The sequence below is a fragment of the Mustela lutreola genome, chromosome 6 (genome assembly GCF_030435805.1).
Source record: "Mustela lutreola isolate mMusLut2 chromosome 6, mMusLut2.pri, whole genome shotgun sequence".
Classification (NCBI taxonomy): Eukaryota; Metazoa; Chordata; class Mammalia; order Carnivora; family Mustelidae; genus Mustela; species Mustela lutreola.
Window position 1 is genome coordinate 155645805 of NC_081295.1, and position 9049 is coordinate 155654853.

The window sequence follows — 9049 nt, forward strand, 5'->3', positions numbered from 1 at the left end:
TGATCTCCGGACTTGCCTATGGTTTGCCAGAGCTTGTGTGTCCCAAATTGTAATTCCTCTGCTATTCCCAAATAAATCCATTTCTCCAGTAAAATAACTGGCTATTTTACTTTTAAAGTTGACAAAACCATATATTGAGAGTGGCCCCTAAGTGAAACACACAAGAAAGAACAAGGAGAGGCAAAAGAATACTTTTAACACTCACTTTTTCTTTGGCTTCAAATCCCAATACGATTCCTGAAAGAGGCCAGATCATGGGAAGAACTTCTTTTCCCTGCACTAGAGAAAACAGAGAGGAAATAAAATCTGCTTATTATTCCTGTTACAGACTTTCCTAAGTTGAAGGATTTTCTCCAGGCTCCAAATCCTTGTATCTCAGACCTATGGAATAACAATCATTTAAGTAGCAAAAAGAGATAATATGGCCTCTTTCCAGAAGGGACTGACTCAGGGTTCACAATACTCTGCTCCTGTGGCTGAAAAATCTTTAAAACCAAAATGCATGGGCGTCATGGAGGCATTTAACTGGTTTTTCTCCTTAGAGCTCCTTTTATTAGAGAAACTATCTCTCCCATACCTATTCCAGCTAACAAATCCTCAGAGGCTTTCCAGAAACAGTGCCTTTGCACAAGACTGCTTTGGCAGAGCTAAAAAACATGCCTGGAAATAAATTCACATGTTTGACTTAAAGACAGAGGGAATCACTCATGAGCACATTTTGCAGCCCTAAAAATAAGTACAATTAATGTAATCAACCTGGTAAACTCAAGTGTTTATCACATCTGCAAATAATAAATTCAACAAAAAGATGCATCAGGTCTTATCAAAGGAACTGTGTGAATCACAGCCATTATAAACAAGGAAGACAGTTAATCACAGCATGTATTCTGGAAACTTAGCTGTTTCGAGAACACTTTGGTTTCTGATGATCTTTAAGTAGCTTATCGGCAGCTGGAGGTCTTGAGAACTGCCTCCTGGGGTTCCTCCCAGAACACAAGGATGATTCAATACTAGTATATCCATAAAGATGATTCACTGACTTTAGTGAATCAATACTGCTACAGCACTAAATTCCTAACAATGGTTACTAAAAATACATTTGGCAGTGCTTGCTCTAACTACTTTAAAGTTAAAAACCCTTAATAAACTGGGGATAATGGGATAAATTCTAAAAATTATTGAATGGACTAAAAAAACCCAAGTGTCATATATTTAATAGTGAAATAACATTTTTATTGTCGTCAATGAACCTGCAAAAAACAGTCCTTGTCACCACCATATGTCCCGTTGCAGAATATTAGACACAATTATTTTTTTAAATTTATTTTTATTTTTGGCATAACTGTATTCATTATTTTTTCACCACACCCAGTGCTCCATGCAATCCGTGCCCTCTCTAATACCCACCACCTGGTACCCCAGGTTGGTACCCCAACCTCCCACCCACCCGCCAATTCAAACCCCTTAGATTAAATGTTTTTTAGAGTCCATAGTCTCTCATGGTTCACCTCCCCTTCTAATTTCCTGCAACTCCCTTCTCCTCTCTAACTCCCCATGTCCTCCATGCTATTCGTTATGCTCCACAAATAAGTGAAACCATATGATAATTGACTCTCTCTGCTTGACTGATTTCACTCAGCGTAATCTCTTTCAGTCCCGTCCATGTTGCTACAAAAGTTGGGTATTCATCCTTTCTGATGGAGGCATTATACTCCATAGTGTATATGGGCCACATCTTCCTTATCCATTCATTAGACACAATTATTAAGTAAAGCATGTAACCTGGTCAACTCTAAGACAATATCACACTTTCCCATGACTTACCTGTATACCTAGTGTGGTAGCCAGCTTCCAAGATGGTGGCGCTCCTTTGGCAATCAGGTCACAATAGATACAGCAGCTTCTTCTAGACAGAAAGCGTCAGAACATAGCAACTGCCTGATTCCCAGCAAAATACTGACAATATGAAGAGACACTTCCATTTATCCCAACTTTTATAAATTCAGAGTACTCTATAAAAACAATCTTTGATTTGGAAGGACAAGGGCGTCCCAAAGCTGTTCACTGAGACTATCATCAAGAGAGGAACTCCTGATGCCCATGGCACAGAGGATGCAGGTAGGAAGTGAGCCCACCCCACAGGGTCTTGAGCAGCATCCTTTTTGGTTAGGGCATTTGTGGAGCTACCCTACAGTAACAGAGCAAAGTACTGTACCAAAGTACTTTTGGAATCATAACAACAAAACAATGGTCGAGAAGGAAAAATAAGTATGTAGGTAATAGTGGCTGTATGGGGAACCTTATTTTAGGGCTTTTCTTTCAGTGATGTAAGAAGCTGGGCTTATAGGGTGATGGGATTAGCAGCAATAGAAGGAGGTGCATCAACTTTCAGCCTTCAGCTCAACTGGCTCATGGCAGAGTACCCCACAAGGTGGTACATAGCAGGCTGTTGCTGGGAATCAGTCAGTTGCTATATTCTGACACTCTCTGACTAAAAGACTTACTATTACAACCTGGTCGTCAAAGGCGGGCCACCATCTCAGAAGCTGGCTACCACACTACCACACTAGAAGTTGGCTACATGACAAGTACCACCTTACCTCCAAGGCTATATAATTTCTCCAAGTATCTCCTGGTCAGGAGTAACCTTCCAAGAAACTTAGTATATACTAACATGGGGAAATGTATAACAGGGGACTTATAATACCTAACCAAAATATTTCCTTTTGATTTATCACCAACAGTATTGAGAACCTAGAGGTTGTCCTTATTCTTGTTTTATTCATTATTCTTCTCCATAAAAATTAATTTTGCTCTGGCATGTGGCTTTTGAGACAATGGTCAAATGAATTATATGACTGTTTTGCTCTAGAATGTAACAACTCTGTCTTGTAATTTTGATATACTGGTCATCAACTTGCAAGTTTGAGAAAGAACCTATATTTAAATGGTCTTAGATTTATGTACATAAAATGTACTTCCTATTAAAAAAAAAGTAAAAGATTAGTGATTTGAAGAGAAGGCAAAGCACAGAAAAAGCAAAACCTTACAAGTGGTTAAGAAGAATCATGAAACCACAGGAGACAGTACTGTGATTATAGTTAATCACACTTGGCCCTAAGACTACAGTGAATATAGGATCACCTAATATATGCCACATTACTGATATTTTTCCTTAATGAGGTTTCAATTTTTGCTCTGTCAAAAAGAATCCATTTTATTAAAAATCCAAAATTGTTTTTTCTTAAAGGTATATGTAGTTTCTCTGACATAATCTCGTTTGAGAGGGAAGTGATTAGGGAGCAGAGCAGGGGTAGGACTGATATGTAAGACTAGCAGCTACAAAGACTTCTCAATTCTTCTTTTAGAACTAACATTTGGGAAATCTCCATACTGTTTTCCAGAGTGGCTTCATCAGTCTGCATTCCCACCAACAGTTCAAGAGCCAAAAATAGAACTACCCTACCACCTTGTAATTGCACTAGGAGGTATTTACCCAAAGGATAAAAAAAAAAAAAAAATACTAATTTGAAGGGAATACATTCACGTCAATGCTTACAGCAGCATTATCTACAACAGCCAAATTATGGAAACAGCCCAAGTGTCAACGGACTGACGAATGAATAAAGAAGATGTGGTATGGATGTACAATGGAATATTCCTCAGCCATAAAAAGAATAAAATCTTGTCATTTACAATGACGTGGATGAAGCTAGAGTGTATAAAGCTAAGTGAAATAAGTCAGTCAGACAAAGGCAAACACCATATGATTTCACTCACACGTGGAATTTTAGAAACAAAACATAATGAGCATAGGGAAAAAAAAAAAGAGGGGCAAACCAAGAAATAGACGTTTAACTCTAGAGAACAACTGATGGTTACCAGAGGGGAGGTGGAGGGATGGGTTAAGTAGATAATAGGGATGGAGGAGGGGGCACTTGTTGTGATGAGCACTGGGTGTTGTATGCAAGTGGCAAGTCACTATATTGCACATCTGAAACTCATTTTTTTTTTTAAAAGATTTATTTGAGAGAGAAAGGGAGAGAATGCACATGAGCTAGGGGAGGGGCAGAGAAGGAGACTCCCTGGTGAGCAGGGAGCCTGATGTGGGACTCGATCCCAGGATCCCAGGATCATGACCTGAGCAGAAGGCAGATGCTTAACTGACTGAGCCACCCGGGCAACCCACCTGAAACTAATATTACATGTAGGCTAACTACTAATATTTGGTAGAAAGATTTTCATAAATTTTGGGGTTGCTTTACTTTAACAAATTGTTTCTAAAAGTATTTTCTCATTTTTTTTCAAGTGAATGTTATAGTTACTTAGAACACCCTTCTCATTTTCAGAAGTCATTTTATATCTTAAGTTGCACACAAATAAATCATTTATTTCATTGCCTTCCAATACAATGTCCTGAAGCCCACTGTTCAATGAAGAGGGGCTGTATTTTTGAATATGAAGCACTTTAATATTGACTTGATGGTAACTAGTCTATTTTTTCCAGAAAGCAAATTGGATATATATGTATAATGTACTAAATTTACATAGAAATTCCAAATAGTAGACCACAAAAATTACATCTAACTCAAAAATGTCATGATCAAATATCCCCTTCCCAATCCTGTTGTTCCTTTTTTATTATACTATTTATTGTTAAATTTTAAAAGCATAAATTAAAATAATATAAATTTTAACATAGATTTTTGCTTCCAAATCAAATGTGATGACATTTGCGCTAAAAAAACAAAAACCGAAAAACCAAGACCCAGAAAGTGTTAAATTTAAAATTTGCTGAAAGGTCATATGTGCCTACTTATTACTTATGTTACAGAAAAAAGCACTTAGTGAAACAAGACTAATAGTATTCATAACATATGGGCAAAAGATATCTTAACCTTAAGTCCAAGATCGTGTTTGATGACAAAAAATCACACTGTTTTCAGAAGAGATGAGATGCAAAATGAACTCTTTATATCATATCACTATCGATAACATTTTGTGATTTATTTAGAAACAAACAAACAAATAAATAATATAAATAAATAAATAAATCGCATTTTGTGATTTATTTAGTCAAGGAATTTTCTAAGTAGTTTATTTATTGCTTGGCATACAAACACCTAAAAAAAAAAAAATGACATAAAAAACAGAAATGACCATTTTAGCAAAGTGGCCAAAGACATTTCTGTGAGAAAAAAAACCCAACCAAACACGAAGAACTTTTTTTTTTTAACCATGAGGCTATGAGATAGAACAATGTAATCCATATACCCAATAAATTATCACACACATCCAAAAGTTACAGAGATTTGGAGCATACATAACAAAAATGTGTAGTAATGGGAAGAAAGGTCTACAGCTCTTTAAGAGGTTTAACCTAAGGGACACCTGTGTGGTTCAGTCGGTTAAGCATCTGCCTTCAACTCAGGTCCTGTTTATCCTGGGGTCCCCGGATGGAGCCCTGTATTGGGCTCCCTGTATAGTGGGAGCCTGCTTCTCCTTCTCCTTCTGTAATCTCTCTCACTTTCGTTCAAATAAATAATAAAATCTTTAAAAACAAAAAAGAGGATTAACCTAGGATTAGAAGAAATGACATAATTTGATAGTTAAGAATGATCACATTTATGAAAGTCATTTGCTCCTTTAATTAAGCACATGTATTCTCTCTCACACATACATGTGTGTATGTTGGCTGAGGGGTTTCCCCCCGCAAAGAGGCAGAAAAGTTCTGGAAGATATGAAGAGAAAATGGAATAACAACTAAATTACACAAAAATATATTTCATTTGTATTTATGTAGAAAACAAATAATAGGGTCAAACCTAATGAAGAACATGCTTAAAACTGATCAGTATTGATCAATATATTTCCCTCATTAAAGATTTGATGCCAACTCTGGGAGAACATTAAATAATGAGCATGTAAGGCCAACCTGAGGAGAGAACAGAAGGCAAGCTGAGGACAAAGCAGAAGCTGACCCCCTGCAACTGCCCCTCCCCCCCACCGTGGGACATATGTGACGGTCTTTCAGGAATCTCCCAACTATCTTAGTGGTAATACCTTGCTAGAGGGGGAAAAAGAACCTTAACTTGACAATGGCAAAGCCTCCAGTATCTTGTAGGTCCTCTTTAGCATACAGAAGTCCTTTTGATGAACCATGAGAGACTATGGACTCTGAAAAACAATCTGAGGGTTTTGAAGGGGGGGGGTGGGAGGTCGGGGTACCAGGTGGTGGGTATTAGAGAGGGCACGGATTGCAAGGAGCACTGGGTGTGGTGCAAAAACAATGAATACTGTTATGCTGAAAATAAAAAATAAATTAAAAAAAAAAAAGAAAACCTCTCTTTTCCTTGCCTCCCCCAATCCCATAGTATATCATCAGCCACCCCTCACAACCCTGGGGAAGCAGCTGTTTCTGGCTGGGGTTTTTTTTGCAACAAAGACAGCTCAAGAATTCTTTCTTGGCCGTTGCCTCTGGACTTCACCCCACTGAACCTCACCTATATTCCCAAACCCCATCAAACCTCTGATCCAAAAGGTTCAATATCCGGTAATAGGCAAAAGTACAAGTCAACGGTTGTATCAGTCCCTCCAGTCAAGAGAGAGAAACCACACAGTGAACTGAATGAGGAAAGTTTCACATGAAGAATTACTCTCTCAACGCCCGGGAGAAAGGAGGGGGTGGCTAGTGAGAAGTAAGAGCTCAAAGTATCAGAGGAAGTACATAGGGTGTAAGAGTGGGTTAGTATAAGAATAGCCATTTTGAAGGCAGGGAAGCCATTTTACTGAGCATCCCTAACCAGCCCATAGGGCGTACGTGACTTGAGACAAGAGAAAGTAGCTAAACCCTAAGAAAACAACTTAATCATATACTACCAGGGCGGTTAAGTGAAGGCGCTACAGGGACCAAATGTTAAAGAAAAACAAATAGTTAACTTGCAGAGATCGCAATCCTGCAAGACAGGAGTCTCCCTTGGTTTGCAAATATCCTGGTGATTTACAACAAAAAGGCCATCTCTTCAATGGCCCAATTTCCAGAGACAAATGGCTCAGTGCCTCGAGGCCAAAGGTCGCCCTCCCCACCACAAAACTGTAGGAGGCTGAGGCAGAAGGAAATGTAATTAAGGTGAAAATTCTTCTAAACCTAAATCTCACTTAACCGCTAGGGTGACGCTGGGGTGGCAAAAGGTTAAACAAAGTTAAACTGTCAAAGTGGGGTGCAAGAGATGTATGTAGCTATGAAAAAGTGCCTTGAAAATGCTATATAAACCCTTGGCTTTGAATGCTCGGGGTCCTTGTTGAAACCCGCTGCGCTGGGCGGATACTTGGACCCCAGCTAGCTGGAAATAAACCTCGCTGTGTGACTTGCATTATCGAGAGTGTTCTCTGTCTAATTGAGGGGTGGTCGACTCCAGACCCTAACAAGGGAAGGGCCCACTGCCACCCCTGGGGCTGGAGAAAAGACCAAGCACGGGGATCCGGACCTTACTAGAGAGGGTGCCTGTGGAGCTCACTGGGTTGCAGAGAAGCTTCAAGAACTTGGCACTTGCCAGAATGGCTGAAAACGCAGGCCCTGGGGTAAGAGGGAAAATGCCCTCCACCCTCTGCCCCCAGGGTATGAGGGAAAGCTCCCCACCTGGAAAGTTCTGCTGATGGCCTGAGAGAGCCACGTTCATGAGATGTGCTGCTCCACATCTCTCTGGAGAAGCTCAGGGTAGCCCTGGAGTATGGTTGGGAGGGAGTGGTGATTGGAAGGGGGGAGTGCACAGCCACATCCAGCAAGCAAATGCTTCTCCTCTAGGGTGTCTCTCCAGTACCCCCATCTGATGAGGCTTTGGTATCAGCTGACAAAACCCTAACATTTAACAAGGGCCAAGTCCACTGCCCAGAGCAGGCCAATGGGAATTGTCTCCATTACTAACACCAGGTAGGTGGGCCCCTCTGAGGACAAGTGCGGGGAAAGCTCAGAGCACTCCTGCCATCATCTCCAGGGGTCCCTCCTTCGAGTTCCCTCCACTGCAGCTCAGAATGACCCAAGGAGCTGAGACCACAGTTCAACCCCACGTATTGATGACAAAGGCGTCTCGGTTATCGTCCTGTTACTTTTATAAAGCTGCTCAGAACTGAACATGAATTCAACTAGTTTACTTACAAATCCACTCTACAGAAATAGAAGCAACATTCTACCCTTACCCTAGAGGAAACCATACTCCATACTCCGTTCCCCTGGCCGTCCCACATCACCAGCATTACGGAGTAATTACAAGCCAAATTCAAAAGCTATAATGCAGTAAGAGAGCCACAGTGTTGTGTCTTTCCAATTGTATTTACTAACTCAGTTGAGAATTGAGAGCTCATAACTCTCAATTTATTGTTTATTGACATAAAAATTAAGATGCCTACAACAAAATGTCCTCTTCTTATTGCTGGTCACACCAAGCCACAGCTACTCTGATGCGCAAACTAAAAAAAATACATCTGTTCACCTGCTCAGAGAGACAAAAAGCTTTTCTCTCTTGGCCTATACTCTAGATGGTAAAAACAAAACAAAACAAACCAGACAAAACAATAGAACAAACAAGAAACCCTCCTAATGAATAACTACAGAGTTCTACAGGCTTTAGTTTTATTTTATTTATTTATTTATTTATTTATTTATATTTTTTAAAGATTTTATTTATTTATTTGTCAAAGAGAGAGCGAGAGCGAGCACAAGCAGACAGAGTGGAAGGCAGAGTCAGAGGGAGAAGCAGGCTCCCTGCAGAGCAAGGAGCCCGATGTGGGACTCAATCCCAGGATGCTGGGATCATGACCTGAGCCGAAGGCAGCTGCTCAACCAACTGAGCCACCCAGGTGTCCCCAGGCTTTAGTTTTAGATTCACATATATGCTATTTACGTAAGTCCATAAAAGTGGTCTCAGGTTGGTAGTACTTAGAAGCAAACACAAAAATCTCTCCGGAAGAATAATCCCTCAACCCCCCGACAAGATTTCCTTGAGTAAAGTTTATTAACTGTGAGGCCACAATCTGGAATTACACAATACAT

At 40.0% G+C, this 9049-nt stretch overlaps 1 protein-coding gene across 1 annotated transcript in view; it reads right to left on the reverse strand.

Moving 5' to 3' along the window:
- Window positions 1-230: 230 nt before the first annotated feature.
- Window positions 231-9049, reverse strand: part of SLC17A1 (solute carrier family 17 member 1) — a 77264-nt gene continuing 68445 nt past the window's right edge. The window contains exon 13 of the mRNA XM_059179514.1: window positions 231-279. The gene's annotated coding sequence lies outside the window, so the exon portion shown is untranslated. The remainder of the gene's footprint in view (window positions 280-9049) is intronic.